This window comes from Amblyraja radiata, chromosome 9, assembly GCF_010909765.2.
Source record: "Amblyraja radiata isolate CabotCenter1 chromosome 9, sAmbRad1.1.pri, whole genome shotgun sequence".
In the NCBI taxonomy this organism is placed as follows: Eukaryota; Metazoa; Chordata; class Chondrichthyes; order Rajiformes; family Rajidae; genus Amblyraja; species Amblyraja radiata.
In genome coordinates, this window is record NC_045964.1 from 44,112,655 (window position 1) to 44,135,400 (window position 22,746).

A 22,746-nucleotide genomic window follows, 5' to 3' on the forward strand; every position below is an offset into this window, starting at 1 on the left:
CACACACACACACACACATACCCCATCAAAAATAAATAAAAACGACATTAAAACGGGACAAAAAATAACAAAAAGACAGACGGACTGCAGAGGACGCTGCGACGTGAGTCGCGCCGCCCACCGGAAATGTAGGTCATGGGTTCAGTTGCTGGTAAGAGGAGAGTGTGTAAATTATCTGAATATCTGTAGCAGCAAACAGCTGGAAAATTCCTTCATGCTTGAACAGCTTGAAAAACCCAAAATACCAGCATTTAAGAGCATGCGACAGATTTAAATGTCATTTGAATGATGACTTCAGAAAGGTGGAGTCTATAGACCACGTGCCAGTTTTCATTGGCGGTTCCACGGTGGATAGAGTTGACAGCTCTTGCTGCTCATTAACTTCTTGGATGACCTATCCTAGGCTCAGCACATGGATGTAACCATGAAGAAGGGTGCTAGTGCCTCTACTTAAGTTCACAGAAATTCAGCATGTCACCGTATACTCCAACAAAACTGCAGAGAGTGCACAGCCCTCTCCACCATCGAAAACATCTTCACGAGGCACCACCTCAAGAAGACAGCATTTTGCGTCAAGTACTCCACCATTCAGGCCTTGCCCTCTTCTTGCTTCAACCATCAGGGGTGACATACATGTCCCATACCACCAAGTTCAGGAAAAACTACTTTCTTACAAACATGAGGTCCATGAACCACCATGCACAACCCTAATTCTGCTTCGGCAACGGAACACTATGACCCACCTCTTGCACTACTATGGGCTTGTTCTTTTTTTTTCAAATTGTGCTTTGCACTAATTTATTTTCAGTCCATTTTCTTTTTACTGTCCCACAGAATTGTATGCATAATTTATGTTTTTGTATGTGTGTCTGAATCTATCCATTATTATTATTATTATTATGTGCCTGTCATGTTACATGCAAGCAAGATTTTCATTGTACTTGTACATCAGCATAAGTGGGCATATGGCAATAAACTCAACCTGACTTGAAGAATATAATAAAAGAATGTTACCCTTTATCTTCAAAAGTCTTGAATATATTTCAGGACATTCTACTATGATAAATCGGGTGCTCAATTAAGTGCAGTTCATAGTTTAATGCTCTTGTCCTAATAAAACAGTATATCTTTATGAGCCATGTCCTAACATTAATCATTGAGAAAACAATAGATGCAGAAGAAATGAAAGCCAAGTCTCCATATTTATATTGATAGCACCATCCACAGGTAAGATGCTCCATCCTATTTTGGTTTTTATTATTGTTTGGATTAATTGGCTGAGTTACGAAAAAGTTGTTCTATTGTGTAAAACCTTTCATCTAATGGATGAACTTAGGCAACAATTACTGGCCACTGTATCTATTAGGTTAATAATGATTTAACTTTCTTCCAAAATATTCAACCCCTTTCCTACTGTGTTGCAAATGACTGAACTTATCAATGGAAAGTTGCAGTGTGTTTTTAATTGTTTAGTAGAAAATAATTCAATGCTGAATCAACAAAATATATAACCGCCATCTCATTGAAAAGTTTAGTCATTTTCCGATTACATATTATCTCTGTTTGCTTTGTTGTTACCTTCTCCCGACTAACAATGATCTATTCTACATTTTCCTTAATCTCTATTCCCGTTGTCCTGTTTTCACACCTTACACTTCCTCATCTATACACTTCCTTATCTATGTACCTCCCACTCCCCCTGACATCAGTCTGAAGAAGCGTCTCAACCCAAAACGTCACCTATTCCTTCTATCCATAGATGCTGCCTGTCCCGCTGAGTAACTACAGCATTTTGTGTCTATCTTCTAATATTCCCAGGGTTTTCCTTGCAGTCCTTCTTAAATGGAGGCACAATACAGCCACAACTTCCGGCACCTCACCCATGATTCATATATCATAGCCAGGGTGATTACAGTTTCTTCTCAAACTTCCCACCGTGTCCTTCGATATATCTGATCAGGCCCAGGAGATTTATCTTCCTTGACAGTTAGATAGAGCTCTAGGGACTAGTGGAATCAAGGGATATGGGGAGAAGGCAGGCACAGGTTATTGATTTGGGACGATCAACCATGATCACAATAAATCGCGGTGCTGACTCGAAGGGCCAAATGGCCTCCTCCTGCACCTATTTTCTATGTTTCTATGTTTAATATGCCTTAGGACAGTGATTCCCAACCTGAGGCCATATGGCCCCAAATGGGCCATGGCAAATTTCAGGGGGGCCACAGAAAATTTTGGGGATTTAGGGGGCCACAGGTTTAATGAAGGGGGCCACAGAGCTACCACCCTGTTGCCTCCTAAATTTCAGTTCTAATAAATTTAAATCTATGTCATTGAAATATTTTTGATGTTTGTGGAATAGAATAAAAGAGAATATATGTGCAATTAATAGACACTGATATTTTTATGGATGGTATTAAAATATTGAAGTACTTTTTTCCACTAATAATATCAGGGGGGGGGCACAGAAAAATTAAAAGATCCCAAGGGGGCCATGAGCTAAAAAAGGTTGGGAACCACTGCCTTAGGATGTTCAGCACCTCCTTCACCATAATACAGATTATCCTCAAGACATTCCCATTAACTGTCCCAAACTCCCAAGTCTTCATGCTTTTCTTCACAGTAAAAGCAGAGGACCTTTCCCAGAGGAGATTAAACAGAGGAAACATGCTCATTATTGCATATAAGAAGTGGATAGAGATTTTAAAGATCACTTCATGGTCCTTTAATGTTGGAGGCTATAGGGTAGACAGAGCAATAGAGGATCTTGGTCAAAAGATGTCAAATGTAAGGTTAATTCTGTGAGCTCAAGCAAGCATGATGAACACAAAGTTTATTTACACGCTGCAGCTCATCTACTGGTGTCCTCATTACTGGAGTTTTGTCACTGCGGGTTCAGGTTTCATATTGGGTCTGAAGATTAGCTCCACTCCCACAGGAAGCCACAGGTGACGTGCAACATTGCAGCGAGAAAAGTCAAAATAATTATTGGGGCAATGACAAGGCCTTGTTTGACACCTGCCTTCACTGAGATTAGTTCTATAATAAATCTATTGATGAGGATTGTGGCTGCATGATGTCATGCAGCAAACGGAGATGAGTTTCTACAAGCTGCTGAATTTGATGAGGGTATCCCACTGGTTTGATTCATGGTCAAAGGCTTTAGTAAGGTCCAAGAAGACCATATGTGTTGGCTGGTACTGCTTCCTGCATTTTTCTTGGAATTATTGTACAGTAAAGATCATGTTTACTCTGCCTTTAAATGATCACTGGGAGGAGGCCATTAATGAGGGGCCAAGCAATGGCTTTCCCTATGGCAGACCCATCTATGAATACCATTGTCAGATGCGTCTCCTCCCTTGAATACGGTCATGACAACAGCATATTGAGATCTGGTAAAACCTCTTCCTCACAGATGTGGACGATGAGACTGTGGGTTGTGACTGCAGCTCTTTACTGCAAATTCTTAGGGTTTCTGAAGAGCTGCTGTCTGCTCCTGAGAATGTTTTCGTTTTATAAACTGAAATATAGCTGCCTTCATTTGTTGTCAGCCTGGAGTGGCAGCAAGGCTGGCCCAGACAGGTTGCTATGGGATGATGTCCAGGACACATACATCGAGGATAAAGTAGTGAAGGCACAATGAACTGCAGATGCTGGAATCTTGAGCAGAACACAAATTGCTGGAGTAGCTCAGCAGGTCATGCAGCATCTGTGGTGAGAATGGACAGACGGTGCTTGGGGTCAGGACCCTTCTTCATTGATTTAATTGACGTGGATTTCAAAGTGTTCCTGTGCTTGATGAGGTCATACCCTTTCTTGGCTCTCGGTGGGATGGGCAGAGAGCCAATATTTGGACCATGGATGGCGTTCACAGCACCAAATAATCCAGACATGCCATGGCTCTCATTGATATGCAGAGCTCTCTTCATTTTTTCCCATATTTTTGTGATAGCATTTGCAAGAATGCATTTGCAATATGTTCATGGATATTAAAGATTTCTTTCAAATGATCTTTAATTTCCTATGCCAGTTCTTATCAAATAATATTGGTCACTATGCTTTTATCGACAATGTGGTATTTCTAATCGTTGACAATCACAAAGTATAATACATTTTATTTGTATATTCCCTCATTCAACAGAGTATGTTTTGAAATTAAATATGTTTTTGTTAATGCTAGATGGCTAGATTTCCTACTGTTGGTATCTCTTCCCACCTTAGAAAATCCCGTTGCCGTATCTATATTCATTTTTACCAATTAATTGCTTATCTGTAGTGTGATTTTGAAATCTTATTGCATCCAGCCATTCCCATTCAATGCCATACATTCTCACCCCCTGCCTTGCTGTCAGAAGTATGGAGATACCATTTGCAGTCACATTTGTGCTTGGTGATGGGTGCATTTTTCAATACCATTGTTATTGAGTGCAGTTTTGCAAGCCAGATTCAGTGCCTTCAATTATTTAAGCCACACAGAAATCGATCCTGCAGCACATGGTGTAGAAGTTCATCAACACGGCAATGTCTGGATGAACCTTTTGATGTAGTGACACACTCACTGACTGTTTTGCTGGCCCTTTGATTGTTCAAGCCAAACTTGTACCTTTCTTTATTTGAAGTGGCTGAAATAATGCTGCATCCTCTGCAATAACTTCAGTGAATGAAACTTCTTTGGTTTTCTTTATAGGCTACAAAATTACAAAGCTTGCAATACATCCCAGAGGTCATCTCCATTAATAGAAGGACCTTCTTATTCTTAAAGAAGCATTCAATACTATGGGACTGCAAGATTAGTATGCAGGTAATAGATCTTAGGGACAATCTCAATTAATGGAGATGAGTGGTGAATCTCTGGAACTCTCTGCCACAGAAGGTAGTTGAGGCCAGTTCATTGGCTATATTTAAGAGGGAGTTAGATGTGGCCCTTGTGGCTAAAGGGATCAGGGGGTATGGAGAGAAGGCAGGTACAGGATACCGAGTTGGATGATCAGCCATGATCATATTGAATGGCGGTGCAGGCTCGAAGGGCCGAATGGCCTACTCCTGCACCTATTTTCTACGTTCGATGTTAATGGAACATCCTGCTTACACACTTTAAAGCATTCAATGATTGTACATTTTAATATTATTCTTACTTCTGTAATATTACTTGCAATAAAGAACATTTCTATTCTCTGTATGCATGTTGAGAAAGGCTCACATGCTCGATTTTACTCTCTAGATTGTCCAAATACCTCATCAGTCCTTGGAATTATATGTTGTCCCATTTACCTTTTAAGCAGGGACTATTGCTGCACTCAATAGCTTCTCAGCACTATGCTCCTGTGTTTAATTCTCCCATCCTTTCTCCAGTTATCGGCATCTCCGAGTCTCTCACAATGCTAGTAACTACTGCTGCTTTTTCATTCCTGTTGCCTTGGAACTAAACACAAATTTACTGACTCACTGAGCACCAATAGTCAATAAAACATTGACATTGTGGCCATTTCCTCTTCCCTGGCTGTGGGATTTTCAGCATCCTCAGGGAGATGCAATAGATAATATTTCAGATCGATAACCCTTCACTGTTCTGAAGAAGAGTCTTTGACTGAAGGTTGTTTCTCTCTCCACAGATGCTGCCTAACCTGCTGAGTACTTCTCACATATTTTGTTTATATTTCTTATTTTAAGCTGGTGCAGTTTATTTTTTATTTTCATTTTCATCTTCTCGGTTCAGTTCTGATAATTATCAATCCACAATAGGGCTGTTCAAAGTTTCTTCAAAACTATATAATTTCTTCCTTGTCCTGATATCCAAACCTTATTGCCAATTGAAGATGTATTTGGAGGCAGGCTCTTTGCTAGTACTGCAGAGCACAACATTAAATCAATTCTAGGCGACACCAGGAACATCAAAACATATTCTAACTTTATATTGAAGACAAATAACAAACTACTACCTGTGCCTACATCGCACATGAGATTACATACTTATATCATACTCACATGACTCATTTACATACCTATGTACAGATATATCACAATGATGCCATTGGGACAATAACATTGCTATATTTATTGGATTCCCTTGCGTCACTGAAATAGATAATTTCATCTTATCTGTAGTCAGGTACATGGAAATGACTGGGAACAGAAATTCAGTACCATCTTACACCTTAACATTAGTTTATTTTAAAGAACTAAAATATACGGTCATTGTTTGGAAAGGATTTTTGATTCTATGTAATGTTTATCATGAAGCTTACAATTCATTTTGCATATTGAACTGATGAAGTATGCGGTAATGGTTCAGGGTTTTACTCTGACCGACTCTGACCTAGGAAAGACAATTGTCGATGTGACTCACTTAAGGTAGGTATGTTGCAAAGCCTACCTGAAGCGTCTTTGAAAATCTGCCGCTGTGGGTGTGCGCGATTTTGGCGCCGTTTAGAGGGGGCGGGTTTAAAACGCGATTTTCTCTAGGCTGTTCAAATCGAAGATGTTCAGCCTAGTTAATTATTAACGAAAAATCGCTGGAAGACCCCGTCGCAAAAGCTATTATTAGGTTTAAAGGCCTTGAATAATAGTTATAGTAGTTTAAAAATCAATCTTTAAACCCGCGAGCGCCAGCAACCGCAGGGTCTCATAAAGAAAATAGCAGAAGTTAGGTTGTATATTTTTACATTCAAAAGGGCTTCTAAAGATCCTTTTATACAAAATTTAATATTGCGAGTAGCTCAATTTGGCCCCATTATATCCCGCAGTATTTTTCTCGGCATTTGAGGCACAAATCTACCGCAATGTGAACGTTCTAAACCAGCGCGTTCCACAGGGACCCACTAGAAAGCTGATTTAAATGGGCATTTATTTACAGCAATTGAACACTGAATTCCTTCCATTTGGCCTATAAATTAATGTAAATGAGATTTAAAAATCATGTTTTATTGTGAATTATTTGTGAATATTATTTGGACATTTAGGCTATTTAAAAATGTTAATCATTTATTAAGAAATGGATAGATGTTTAGATCTAGTAATTGAAGTCTGAAATTAGCTACAATTAGGTAACTAACTAATTATATGCTTTAATTTCAGGTCATCCAAGTAAGATTATTTTATATTTGTTTCAGAATGCTTCAATCTATGATAACTGAAAATTTCATTCAGTTCTCTTAATTTTTAAGAAAGTTATGGGCTTTTGACTGTTCACGATCACAACTTTTTTGTTATGTCCATAGAAAATCAATAGGGAACAAGATGCTCATTTCCGAGTATGAAAATGGCCATAACTTTTTAAATACTTGAGATATGAAAGTGAATTAGATGTCAAATTAAACTTATTTTTATGCTTTATCTGATGGGATAAATTACAGACTTGATTTTTAAAATCTCAAAATTTTGTAACATTGCTACTTAAGGGCCTGTCCCGTCTAGGCGATTTTTTGGGTGACTACAGGTGACTGCCGCAAAACTTTCAACATGTTAAAAAAATGTAGGCAACATTTTGCTGTTGTGGGTTGTCGTAGGTTGATATAGCTGTTGTCGTAGGTTGTAGCCAGGTGTCATAGGTGAATTCCATTAAAACTGGTCCCTGGCAGTCCTCTAAGTGGGACAGGCCCTTGAAACTCTTATACAGAATGTATGTGAAAACACCTCACAAAAATTAATCCATTCAGCTTTCATGTTGCGCCCCTTCAAAATACATGTATAATTTTTACCATTTAAAATACATGCAATACACATAATTTATTCCATTGAACAGTTTAGCAACTATTTCTGTGTACAAGAAAAAATGAAAAAATGTGCATGCTTCTTTTGTTTAATTTAATGGCTTACTAATAGTCACACCGCAGAAACTATATGACTGTGATTTAATTATTGATTGTTAAGCCTCCAAAGAAAAGTCATATGAATCTCATATATTCAGTAAAAAGGGAATATCAGATGTCAAAGCCTCTGATTGGGGTGCTGAAATTCTACACAGAGCAAAGGGACCTTCCATTGTGTTCAGTAGATGCCAGTAACTATAGCTCAGCTCCTGTGCATTCTTTATATGCCTTCATAATCTCTCAGACTAGCTTCAAACCACAATATTGTCAATGACATATTCTACTTATGATTATTTGCTATATCAGAAGATTTCCCATTTCGGCATGAAATGCTGTCTTCAAAACGACTTTGTTACTGTTTAATATATCCAGTTTTTCCCATCGCCTTGCTTACTGATTTCCTGGGTTCCAGATTGCACCAGGCAGGTTCATCCTAATTTCCAGTTGCACACTTCAGCTCTTGTGCTATCCTGATCCCTATCAACCCTAAATGATTCTCCACAACCCAGTACATCACTTCAATGTCAATATCCATGTGCAATTGCCTCTGCAGTTGCATCTCTTGATAAATCTGTTTCTATCCATAACTACTCTTTGAAGATCAGTCTCCTGATTTTCCTTCTGTCAACTTTAAAATTAGTGGCAGCATCTTTAGCCATCTTTTAAATATTCATAAAAAATTAGAGCAGGGACACGAGGAACTGCAGATGCTGGAATCTTGAGCAAAAATCAAAGTGCTAGTGGAACTCAGCGGGCCAAACAACATCTCTGGAGGAAAATGGACAGACACATTTCAGCTCGATACCCCTTTTTCAGTCTCCACGATAAATTCTACTTCTTTTACATCCTGCTCAGTGTTTTTCCATGTCATATCATAACAGATAAATCACTTGTTATGATCACAAATAGATGAAGGATTTAGACAACTGCAGAAGATCTAGTGTAGTAAAGACATGATGGGCTATATTGCACTTATGGGGCTCAGGATCACATGATGCAGCAACATGTCAAGTTTTTTTACTGGAATATTACTCTAACTAAAATACAATTGATGCTCTTCTAATGAAACTGATGGTACTTTTTATTTTGATGGTTTGTAAAAGCCTTTGCACCTAAAGGTAATCTACTTAATGCTAATTTTCTTTGCAACTTATTTATTACTGTTGTGATTTATATCAAACAAAGAGATAAAGGCTTGACATTCTCCTGGTTTTGGTGTACATTAAGAGATGATAGGATAGAAAGAAGAAGATAGTTGTGGGGATTTTTAGGGAGTGGTCATTGAGGGATAGATCAGGGATAGATTAGGCAAATGTCTGTTGGGAATTAGGGAAATAATCAAGGAATTGGGACCATGCAGCTAATCTGGGAGTCCCGAGGACATAGTCATGAAAAGGTGGTGGGCAATTGCAAATAATGAAAGGTTAATAAATAAACTACAATCCAATCCAATGTCAGTTCCTAGAATTCATCCAGAAAGCTACCCCAAATATTAATATCATGTTGCACAAGGTTTACAGAATTGACCTGCTCAGTATTACTGCCAGCCAAATTGCAACATATAATATCGACAGTGTCATGGATTAAAGGTTGGAATCTTCAAGATTGTTCACTACTAAAGTGTTCCATGATGGACAGTAGCAAAGTATATAAGGGTTTCGGTTAGTTAATTTTGCTAATGCACACATCAATTAAAATGACAATTGCTTGCAAGTATTGAGAGTATAGATTGATTATGATCTAAAAAAAGCCAATTTGCTGGAGTAACTCAGAGGGTCAGGCAACATCTCTGGAGGGCATGAATAGGTGAAGTTTCGGGTTGGGACCCATCTTCAAACCTTGCAGTCCTTTGTGTCTAGATTATGATCTAGCAAGGAAAAAGACACATTTGGGACTTGAGTGAATCGGACAACTAAGAAGATATCTCTGTAGAAAATCAGATTTAAGAACAGCGAATATAAGAAAAACTGACATGACTGAAACTTAGAAGCAAGTATAACTAGGGCAAACAAAAATGAAAGCAGATCAGGTACAGAGAGAGAAAGAAAGGAGGGAAAGAACGATTCAGAGACAAAAAGTGAAAGGAAACAGAATATTTCTTTTAATTCTAAGCTTGACATTTTCTAAATCCATTAAAAAAAAATTTGAAGTCTCTTCAAAAAAGTCAAGGAAACAGACTCTTTGACCCAAAACATCCATGCAAACCAAGCTGCCCCATCTAAGGAGGTCCCATTTGTCCATATTATTCCAAACCTTTCTATTATTGTGCCTATCGGAGCCACAAATAAACTGCAATCAACAGTTATAATACACTTGGCTAACTAAATATGTGGAGGACTCATTTAACATCTGCTGTGCAAGTTAATTGGCAGTCAATGCCTTTCAATAGAGGGGCAGAATGTGAGGCACTATTTTTCCAAAGCCACCACCCAATATCACAATCTAAATAACAACTTTTGTGTATACACACACACACTATTAGCCTGAAAATATTGTATCATTCATGGACAAATAATTGCAAGCACCATTACTGTCAATCAGGTTGACAGCATATTCTAGCCTCGTGCTCCCAAAGGGCTAAGCAGCACTAGAAAATAGAGAATATTCTGCCAATCTGAAACTATTTTTGGTCAACGCAGCTGCATCTTCCGATGATCCAGAGTTAATAATATAGGACATACTAAACATATCCTTGACAACAGACTCTTGGATCAGTTCACTTATTTCCATCCACTGACTCAGCATCCCAATTTTCATTTGGCCCAATGTGACAAGCTTCCTTTTATATAGCTGGTCTAAAATAGTTTTTTGATTAGGTAATTTACTCACAGGTCAAGTGAATTTAAAGCTTGGCAATTCGGATTTTCATTCTGAATTTTGCATGTTAGACCTTTCATTCACATTTTAAGTGAAGGAGCCCTGGTCCATTAACTCGTGTTAATGTTTAGATGATTTGATATGAAATCTACAGATCTGTGCCATCATTTTACAGAATAGTTTATTTCCTTCAAACTTCACTTAATGCATAACAATGAGTAACATTCCGAGGGTGAATCAATTCCCATTGGGGCATCCGACGAAATTGACATATGCAGCCCTTTGAGGCGGCTCTAAAAAATAAGATTTATTTTGGATGTAAGGAAACATTTGAAAAAGTCTAGAGTGACATTTTCTAAAGTTATCACCAATATATATTGTATATTGTTCTGTATATTTTTCAGCAGCATTTTCAGCTGTTAAAATAACGTTACTTGCAGATGATACAATAATATTAATCAAAATGCTTTTTTGAATTAATGGCAATTTCAACCTATTTTGTTCTGTATAAATCCAACCATGCATGTTATGGTTTTAAAATATATTAAGAATTTTATCGTATTTTATTGACGATAAAACAGTAACCAATTGAGACAACAACCTGCCAACTCAACACCCGGCTTGAGATCTAACTATTCATTTGGTTTCTGTTTCGTTCGTAAGAAGAAGTAACCAAATGTTGATGGCAGATTTTACATTTGGCAAACAAAATAAGCTCAAGGGGATTTTTTTTAATTTGCCTCAGAATTGCCAGCTGTACTCAAGACAGATATTCTATTGTGTTTACGAAGGGGGCACTACACTGAGAATGTCAAATCCTCAGTGAGAGGTTGCAGAACACATTTCCTTGTCAGGGACTGTTCCTGTGACGGGACTGGAGAATTTTAATTGTTCGTCTTAGAATGGAGAAGTTTAAACAGCACAATGTTTTGGGAGGCACGGTGGCACAGCAGTAAAGTTGCTGCCTTACAGCGCTTGCAACGCCTGAGTCCCAGGTTCGATCCTGACTACGGATGCTGTCTTACGGAGTTTGTAGGTTCTCCCCATGAACGCGTGGGTTTTCTCAGAGATCTTTGGTTTTCTCCTACACTCCAAAAACATACTAGTTTGTAGGTTAATTGGCTTGGGTTTGTATATGTGGTATAAGTGTAAACTGTCAACTAGTGTGCGTAGGCTAATAAAATGCACCACTCCACAATGAAAATCGCAATGAAATGTTTTTTAAAACATTTTTTTATGCAAATGAAATTTGGGATCCCATTGTGACGTCATTGTGAGGTGGAACGCCACTGTGTTTACTAAAACTGAGTTTTTTTAATGTAAATGAGATCCCGTTGTGATGTCATTGTGGGGTGGAACACTGCTGACTGGCAGGGCAAGTGGAGAGGATTTTTGAAGTGGTTTTTGTAAAGCTTAAAATGTCAATAACGTAAAATATACCATCAACCTGAACGAAACTTGTTTAATTGACATCACAGGACAATGGTGAGTAAGGTGATGCAAAAATTGTAGCCCTATCGTGTACAGTTTTTGCGCAAATATAGGTACAAACCTAGATAGATAGATAGATAGATAGATAGATAGATAGATAGATAGATAGATAGACAGACAGACAGACAGACAGACAGACAGACAGACAGACAGACAGACAGACAGACAGACAGACAGACAGACAGACAGATAGATAGATAGATAGATAGATAGATAGATAGATAGATAGATAGATAGATAGATAGATAGATAGATAGATAGATAGATAGATAGATAGATAGATAGATAGATAGATAGATAGATAGATAGATACCGCAAGTTTTTTTTACACAGTAGGTGCTGAATGCTTGAAATGCTCTGCCAGAGGTGATGGTGGAAGCAGATACAACAGTGGTGTTTAAGAGGCTTTTAGATAGGCAAGTGAGTAGGCAAGGAATGGAGAAATAAGGATAATTTGCAGACAGACACAATTAGTTTGGCATTACATTCTGCACAGTCACTGTGGCCTGAAGGGCCTGTTCCTGTGCTGTACTTTGAGAGGGGATCTTGTTGAAACATATAAGATTATTAAGGGTTGGACACGCTAGAGGCAGGAAACATGTTCCCGATGATGGGGGAGTCCAGAACCAGGGGCCACAGTTTAAGAATAAGGGGTAAGCCATTTAGAACGTAGATGACAGATGGCACAATGGGCTAAGTGTTCGGCTGGCAACCTGAAGGTAGCCGGTTCGAATCCTGCTTGGAGTGTGTACTGTCGTTGTGTCCTTGGGCAAGACACTTCACCTACCTTTGCCTGGGACTAGAGACGTAAATTAGCTACTGATTGGCTACAATCTCGCATATTTACATGCAAATGTTCATTAATATGCACTGTCCCTATAAACAAAACATTATTATTATTATTATGAGGAAACACTTTTTCACACAGAGAGTTGTGAGTCGATGGAATTCTCTGCGGTGGAGGCCGGTTCTCTGGATACTATCAAGAGAGAGCTAGATAGGTCTTTGCGGAGTCAGGGGATATGGGGAGAAGGCAGGAACGGGGTACTGATTGGGAATGATCAGCCTTGATCACATTGAATGGCGGTGCTGGCTCAAAGGGCCAAATGGCCTACTCCTGCACCTATTGTCTATTGTCTATTGTTTATTGTTTACCAAAGTGCTACCTTGATTAGAGGGTATTAGCTATAAGGCGAGGTTAGGCAAACTTGAATTGTTTTCTCTGGAGCATTCAACGCTAAGGGAAGACTAATAGAAGTACATAAAATAATGAGAGGCATAAATAGGGTAGATAGTTAGAACCTATTTCCCTGGGTGGAACTATCAAGGACTTGCATTGTTATAGCTTTATGGTGAGAGGGGCAAGTATAAAGGAAGTGTGCAGACCAAGTTTTTCTACTCATAGTGGAATGTACCGTCAATGGTGGTGTTGGTGTCATATACAATAGAGGCTTTTAGATAGGCACACAAATATGTTCTATGTTCTGTATGTAACTCAGCAGGCTAGGTAGCATCTGTAGAGGGAATAGATCATGTTTCGGTTCAGGACCTTTCTTATTATAATTATTATGGCTTGATTATTAATAAAGAACCAATATACAACTCTTTGTTCCGCTTAAAGTACAAGAACAATTCTGTTTCTCCCGGCTTTTTTCGTAAAACAATCTTTTATCTAGCTAAACATTAATTTCATATTTTTGATAAGAAATACTTATCAAATACATGTAACATAGAAAATGTATTACATATAAAGAAATCATTCAGCCTTTCATACTGGTGCTAATTGAAAAAGAAGCCACCTACCTAATCCCACCTTGCAGCATTTGATCTGTAGCTCAACATCACAGCTCAATTACACACCCAGAGACTTCTAAATATGGTGAGAGCTTTTACCTCTGCCGTCCTTTCAAACTGTGAATTTCAAATAAAAGGGTTTCTCATCTTCTCTCTAATACTTCTGCCAAGTACATTCAATCTATGCGCTAGTTTTGGGCCACTCTGCGAAGGGGTATATATTTTCTCCATTTATTCTAGTTAGTTCCTTTATAATTTTATACACTTCAATTCAGTCTCCTTTCAAATTTCATAGTTCTAAAGAAAATACTCCTACATTATCCAAGCTTTCTTCAATACAGCATTTTCCAGTCCTGTTATTTTATGAGGGATATTTTAGAGGGATACGGGTCAAGCGTAGGCAGGTAGGACTAGTGTAGATGGGGCATGTTGGCCAGCGCGGACAAGTTGGGCTGAAAGGTTTGTTTCCACGCTGTATGACTCTATCTTTCTTAGATGTCCTCTGCACTCTCACCAATTCCATACACTGCGTTGCTTCTGTAATCCGATGTTTAACCAGAGTTGTACATTAGTTTTATTATCTATGATTCAGAAACTGTGCTTTTATGAAGTATTTGAGGATAATTTTCTGAACTAATTTGAATAAAATCTATTAATTCTGTAAAATGTATGATGTAATAAAATTTTAATATTGAGTTATATTATATAATCTCTGCATAATCTCTGGTTGAGATTTTTTGGGCTAGGAAGGACATCATAGGTTGCCCGAATGAGGAAACATATCCTGCTCGCCTCCATCTCCCACATGTCCTTCCACTTGATCTTCCTCTTTTCCACACTCTCCCATCTCATCCACTGGCCCTGTTTAGCTTGCGACACAGCCTTGGCACACCTACTCGACTCCTCCTGTCGGCGGACTTCGGCCGCGACCAACTTCCGGCGCTCCAGTGATGATGCCTTGTTCCAGCAAGGTCGCTTTCCGCCAAGCCGCAAGCCACTTTGTCCGTGTTGGATTTGCCCTACCATGTCACCTTGGTGGCGAGCCGATTTTGCCTGCTGTGTCGCATTCTTAGCCGTCCACTTCTTTCCTGTTGCCAGGGTTGGCGCAGCAGCTCGGATGACAGTGTCCCTTGATTCTGCCTGGGTCATCTCTAGTCTGACTTTAGTGCACTTGAACTCCTCTGTGAGACTAGAGAGAGGCAGCTGGAGTATCCCTTGACCGTACAGGCCTACGCTGCTCAAGCACCGAGGAACACCTAACCACTTTCTCACGAAAGAGCTGATTGTTCTTTCTATCTTCTCGCCTCTTGTGAGGGTGGTGTCATACATGGTTAGTGGCCACATAAGGTGAGGTAGTAACCCAAACTGCAGGCACCAGATTTTCATCTTTCCAGGCAGCATGGATCGGTCGATGTTCGCCAGACCATTGATGACTGCTTGCCTAAACTCGTTAGCCTGATCAGTGTCCTTCAGTTTAGAGTTATACCATCTTCCCAGACTTTTGATTGGCTTCTCTGACAGTTGGAATAGGTTCTTGATCAATGAAGAACCTTTGATCTGTCAGTTTGCCTTTATTTATAGAAATGCTTCTTGATTTGGATGGCTTGAATTTAATTCTGACCCCAGTGATGTTCTCTTGAAGCTTCCCCTCTGGTGCTTCTGTAATCTGATGTTTAGCCAGAGTCGTATATTAGTTTTATTATCTATGATTCAGAAACTGTGCTTTTATGAGATAATTTTCTGAACTAATTTGAATAAAATCTATTAATTCTGTATGTAAAATGTATGATGTAATAAAAGTTTAAAATTGAGGTATATTATATAATCTCTGCAACAGGTTTTCATATTAACTTTTAATTAAACCATGAATTGTTTTCAACTGACTTGCCAACATTTCTTTAATTGAATCATTTACAAATTTTAATCAGGATTTTAAAATTATATATTTAATTTAAGTGAGCAATCCACACTTAAATCACAACACATTACATTCAACGTCTCATTAATCATTTTAATTTATTTCTTACAATAAAGACTGAATTGGTAAGCCAGATGTCATGTGTTATATGTGGTTCCCTAAGCTTAGTTGTCAACTTTCAAAATACACAAACACTAAATAAAAAATGGAACAGGTTAAACCCAGTAGCTAGGATCTTGCTTCAACTGGGCATGAGAAATGCTTAATGCACAATTAATGTACAAGGCAGGCAAAAAATTACCCAATTTAATTTATGAATGCATAATATCTCAATTTAAACACTACAATAACAATTAAACATTTTAATTCTAAACAGAAAACTCATTTTTATTTCATACTTTCCGAAGACTTCCTAACTTGATTGAGTTTTTTAAGGAGGTGACAAAGGTGATCAATGAGGATAAGTTGGTGAATGGTATCTGCATGGATTTTAGTAAGGCATTTGATGAAATCTCCTCTGGAAGGCTGATCCATAAGATTAAGATGCACAGGATTAACAGTGATTTGGTCATACGGATTCAGAACTGGTTTACTGATAGAAAACATAGGGTTTTGCAGGAAAGACAATATTCAAGCTGAATATCCGAGACCAGTGGAGTTCCACCAGGTTCTATGCAGTGTGTTAGTGACATATATAAATGACTTGGACGTTAATGTAGACGGGTTGGTTAGTAAATTTGCAGCTGACACCAAGATTGCTGAGATCGAGGACTGTGAGCAAGGCTGTGAAAGTATACAGTGGGTAATTGATCAGCTACAGAAAAGGAGCAGAGAAATGACAGATGGAGTTTGTGATCCAAGTTGAAGTTGAAGATGAAGTTTGTGATGACAGATCCAAGCTGAGGAGTTGCACTTTGGCAGGTTGAATGCATGGAGAAAATATATAATGAATGCCATGACCCTTACCAGCATTGATGTACAGAGCGATCTTGTAGTCCATACCTCTCTGAAACTGGCAACACAAGTAGATAGAGTAGTAAAGAAGGCATGTAGTATGCTTGCCTTCATTGGTCGGGGCATTGAGTATAAAAGTGAGTAAGTCACAATGTAACTTATAGGACTATGGTTCGGCCGCATTTGGAATATTGTGTGCAGTTCTGGTCGTCCCATTACAGGAAGGGTGTAGAGGTTTTGGAAAAGGTGCAGAGGAGGTTTGCCTGTATGCCTGGATTAGGGGGTATTAGCTACAGGGAGAGGTTGGGCAGACTTGCATTGCTTTCTCTGGAGTGCCAGAGATTGAAGAGAGACCTCATAGAATTGAATTGAATTGAATCCTTTATTTGTCATTCAGACCTTTCGGTCTGAACGAAATGCTGTTGCCTGCAGCCATACATGTAATAATAACAACACACAATAAACACAAATTAACATCCACCACAGTGAGTTTACCAAACACCTCCTCACTGTGATGGAGGCAAAAGTCTTAGAGTTACTGTCTCTTCCCTCCTCTTCTCCCTCTGCGCCGAGGCGATACCCCACCGGGCGATGGTAAGTCAGTCCCGCGGTTCAAGCTCCGCGGCCCGGGGGTGGTCGAAGCTGCCGCCCTCCAGTCCAGCGGACGCAGCTGTTGCAACGGGTGCTCCGGAAAACAGGCATCAACCTGTGATCTGCGAGCTCCCGACATTGTCATCCACTGGCCCGCGGCCGAGCCCCGGATCCAGGTCGCCGCGACCAGAACGCCGCCTCAGCCACCGGAGCACCGTCTCCGCCCCGCACCGGGCCGCCCATACGGCAACGGCAACGTCTCAGCCCCGCACCGGGCTGCCCCCACGGGAGCACCTTCCAGCCGGGAGCCGGTCCGCCCTCACCGGAGCGCCTTCCAGCCGGTAGCCAGGCCACCCACACGGCAGCGTCTCAGCCCCGCACCGGGCTGCCCCCACGGGAGCGCCTTCCAGCCGGTAGCCGTGCTGCCTGCACGGGAGTGTCTCAGCCCCGCGCCGTCCGCTCTCACCGGAGCGCCGAGTCGTGCCGCTGCCCGAACGCCGCCGCAGCTTGAAGACGGCCAGCCTCGCGTTGGTGAGTCCTGGCTGGTTCTACCTCCGGACCCTCGAGGTCGGTCGCAGGTTGGAGGCCGCCAGCTCCGCCATTAGGCCTCAGCGCAGACGGGGGAAGAGAAGGGGGATACGACAAAAAAGTCGCATTCCCCCGAAGGAAGAGACAGAAAGCCCTGTTTCACCCTCCCCCCACACACATAACACCACCTAATAACCAAAAAAATTACTAAACTAGATAAAAAAAACAACACAAAAAAGTAAAAACATACAGACTGCAGGCGAGCCGCAGCCGTATCACTGCGCCGCCACTTCCGGAAGCATACAAAGTTATGAACCGTAGATAGGGTAGACAGTTGCAACCATTTTCCCAGGATGGAAACATCAAATAGTAGAGGACACAGCTTTAAGGTGAGAGGGGTAAAGTATAAAGTAGATGTACAGGGCAAGTTTAATTTTATACAGGCTAGTGAGTGCTTGGAATGCACTACAGGGGATGGGGGGTAGAGGAGGCAGTTACAATAGAAGCATTTAATACACTTGTAGATGGGCACATAATTGTTAAGATATGCAGGGAATTAAGGGATATGGATTATGTGCAGGCAAATAAGAGATGCTCTTGGCATTATGTTCAGCACAGACATTGTGATTTAAAGGGCCTATTTCTGCGCAATACTGCTCTTGGTTTTAGATTCTAAAATCTATAGCCTATTCCTTCATTGATGGATTCATGGCATAATTTATATTATTGACTTGTTGTGACAGATTTCTAATAAGGTCCACAGTTTGTGACTGCAGCTTCCAATCTTGAATCAATATTGACATTAGTTTAAAAAAATGCAGAGATCTAAATGACAATGCTGAACCTTAGTTTCACGCACACCACACCACTAATTGGATAATATCTGCACATATGCATGCATATTCACTGGCACAAAAATAGATACAAATATATTACACATAAACAGTTTTACTTAATATTGGATTACAAATTGTAATAGATCTTTGGATCAATGGAAGACGGATGTAAGCTAACTTCATCTCAAAAATGTCTACTTAATTATGGCTTAATAACAACAAAAAAACGTATACTTAAATTCTGGAAAAATGCACCCGCACCGACGCTCAAAATGTGGATTTCAAAAATGTCGGAAATGTTACACCTTGAAGATATGAGATTCGTCCATTCAGGCAAATCAGACCAATTCTTAAAGATTTGACCTCCATTTGTCGACTTATTACAAGCATGTGGTGCAACACAACCTTAGAAATTAAGTGTTTCAGAACCGGGTGAGAGGTGGGTAAAGATACGAAGGAGGCATATCCCTTTCAACTTCTTTCTTTTTTTTTCTTTTCTCTTTTCTCTCCTCTATTCTTTTTATTTTAGTTCACATCACCTTCTTCTTATCTTTTTTGAGATATATAATATTCTCTCGCTCTCTATTTCTTGCTTTCCTTACTCTTTTTTTCTACTATTAAATTTAAAACAAGAAGTTGTACATGAAATGTAATATGTTATTTATGCCTTATATTATTGTACATCACTTCCAATAAAAATATTTTTAAAAATAAATAAATAAAATTGGAATAGAGCTTCATGGAAAATATATGTAAACCGGGCTGAAAATTATTGTTGCCTTTTATAAATATAGAGCAGTTAGCAGCCTACAAGCTCATGCTCACTGCTAAAGTAAGTGGAGGTGGAAGTGCAAAATAATGGATCTCATCACTCATGGTTGGCAAGTCCTGACCTCCAAAGGTGGTTGAAATCTGCAACAATAAACACGAATGCCTGTTCTCATTACAAACCGTAGACAATTCACACATGGGGCTATTACTGGTAACCCAAATGAAGCTCATCTGAGATCTATCAATTTCAATAATTGCCTTAAAACTAAAATGCAGATGGAATGAAGCAATCCTCTACCATTTCGCCTGAGGCCATTTGTTTCCATTCATACAGTAAACAGTCAATGCATAGTTAATGGCATCCACTGATACAACACAGACATTTTTAACATCAAAATACATCAGTGTCTCTCACTTGAAATAACTTACATTTAAGGCTTAAGTCACTTTAATGAAATCAGGTTGTAAGCCTCCTGCAATCTTTTTTAAATGAATAATTGAAAATGAACGAATTCTTAATAAGTGTGTACAAGCAAATACAGATTGCTATTGATTTTCACCCCAGGCAAAGAACAGGTCTCTTGACACTCGTGAAGACAATAATAGTGTGCTAATGTATCCTATATTGTTTTAATCTCGACATGGAAACAAATAATTTGTACAAATTCTATCTGTGTGTAGTTTATCTGTTAGGTTACTGAGAGGTCAAGGAACAGAGAAGACCACAAAGTTCTGGCTCAATATGATGCAACCAGTCACCGAATATTTCGACCACCTCCTGAAATATCCACCGTTACAGTAGTTAGTTCACAGCTAATTCAATTCATTCAACGTGATATCAAGTGCATTTGATACAGATAACATTAGAGATCCTGATAACAAACTATCATCTGGCTTATGGTAAATTCTTTGTAGTGCTCAGACGTAGCTGTCTTGTCCAACTCCTGCTCTCCGCACCTAGAAGTGCCGTCCCTACTATCTCCCAAATGAATTCACTCCATCACGAGAACCGCAGTCTACATCGCACCTCAGGCAGATGATTTTAGCACTGGAAAAGTTGCAATTCATGGCTAACAAACACCAGACGGCATACTCCAATGTCTTTCCCATCATTGCCGGGAATTTCAATGATGCCTGTTTGAAGAATTCACATCCTAACTACCACCAACACATACCTTTCAGCATTAGAGAATCAAACACCCTTGACCACTACTACACCGCTATCAAAGATGCCTTTCACTTCATTTGAGTATAGGAGCAGGGAGGTTCTACTGCAGTTGTACAGGGTCTTGGTGAGACCACACCTGGAGTATTGCGTACCGTTTTGGGCTCCAAATCTGAGGAAAGACATTCTTGCCATAGAGGGAGTACAGAGAAGGTTCACCAGACTGATTCCTGGGATGTCAGGACTTTCATATGAAGAAAGACTGGATAGACTCGGCTTATATTCGCTAGAATTTAAAAGATTGAGGGGGGATCTTATAGAAACTTACAAAATTCTTAAGGGGTTGGACAGGCTAGATGCAGGAAGATTGTTCCCGATGTTGGGGAAGTCCAGGACAAGGGGTCACAGTTTAAGGATAAAGGGGAAATCCTTTTCACACAGAGAGTGGTGAATCTCTGGAACTGCGGCACGCGCTGCCCCCGGCTCTCTCTCTCCCCCCAGGCTCTCTCTCCCCCCACCCGGGTTCTCTTTCACCACCCCCCCCCCCCCCCCGGGACTCTCTTCCACCCCCTGCCCCCATCCCCATCCCCCCTCCCCCCTACCCCCTCCCTCCTCCTCCCTCCCTCCCCCCTCACCCCCTCCCTCCTCCTACCCCCTCTCTCCCTCTTTCTCCCCTGTCCTCTCTCTCCCTCCCCTCTCTCTCCCCCCGCCTCTCTCTCCCCAGCCTTTCTCTTCTGCCCCCAGCATCCCTCTTCCTCCTGCTCCCTCCCCCACGTCTTTCTTCCCCCCCCCTCTCCCCCCCCCCCCCTCCCCCTCCCCCTCCCCTGTGCATTGAGGGGACGGAACCCAACGGGTCCCCCTTGGTCTAGTAAAACCATAAATCTCTGATCTTGGATGTGTGCATCTGTTTGTGTGTGTTTGTGTGTAATCACATCTTCGCAAAAAATCGACGCGGTTACGGTAACATTTTTACATATTCCTGTAGAGATTTATACCGTGGACTCTGAAAGCACCTCGTCTGAAATATTCATGCTTTATTTCTCGAGTTATTAATCAAAATGTTCAAAAATCTGAAGAAATTTAACCGGCTGTCGTTCGCTGATGACATGATGACATCACAATCGGTAGGCTGAATTTGCCCTCTGCAGCTGAGGTACTGGAATGGACGGTTCGGTTCCCATTAGACGACTTCTGCGGCTGACTTTGCGGGCCGATATCTTGGCCTCCCAAGGCTGTGACCTCTGTTGCTCCAGCTAAACGGATAATACGGTAATGGCTCCGGAATCAAGAATGCCGGAATACAGTGGATCTGTATTTGGCAACATGCCAAATCTCTTCAATCGTCTTAGGAATTAGTGTACACCTTACTATATATGCAATATGTCAGTTGTTAACTTTGTTTCTGGGGTGCATTTGAATTTGAAAAGATATACACAGCACAAAAATGACTGCAGTCAACGATGCATGCTTGATTAATAATGTATACATTTTATTTGCCAAAGTTATACAAAATAATCCGTTTGCCCTCTAGTGGATCTCAACTAGATCTCTACTATCATTAGTAGATGTTAAAATCTTTTTTTTTTTTTTTTTTTTTTTTTTTTTAATTTTTTTAAATTTTATTAGAAGTTAATACAGTACAAAACAATACAGTGGCACCTAATTTTAGGTGCCAACTATGTCATACCGTAATCCATTCTATGTACAACCTCTAGTTTTATGTTATGAGAAGGAAGTAAGCAAGACAAGAAAAAGAAAACAATAGAAAGGGGAAAAAGTGGAAAATAGATGGTAGAGAGTAGAAAAACGTGAAGTGTGTATATAAAAAAATAAATAAATAAAATAAAAAAGAAAAAGTGGAAAGTAGAAATAGAAGAGAAGGCCCCTTAAAAGAGAATTTTTCAAATCTATATTCGGAGATGTAGATCTATCCACGTTATGAACTGAAATCAGCAATCCTTATGGTACCGCTGCATCACATGATCCCAAAAAGTCGATGAAAGGAGGCCAACTCCTTAAGAATTGGTCATATTTATCTATTAGTCAGAGTCTCATTTCTTCAAGGCGTGCTAT

At 40.0% G+C, this 22,746-nt stretch overlaps 1 long non-coding RNA gene across 1 annotated transcript; it reads left to right on the plus strand.

The window, feature by feature from the left end:
- Positions 1–827: 827 nt before the first annotated feature.
- On the plus strand, positions 828–19,004 carry LOC116977338. The gene is made up of 3 exons (XR_004413193.1): positions 828–838; positions 3,062–3,065; positions 18,881–19,004. It is a non-coding gene; the product is annotated as an uncharacterized LOC116977338 (long non-coding RNA).
- The last annotated feature ends 3,742 nt before the right edge of the window (positions 19,005–22,746 follow it).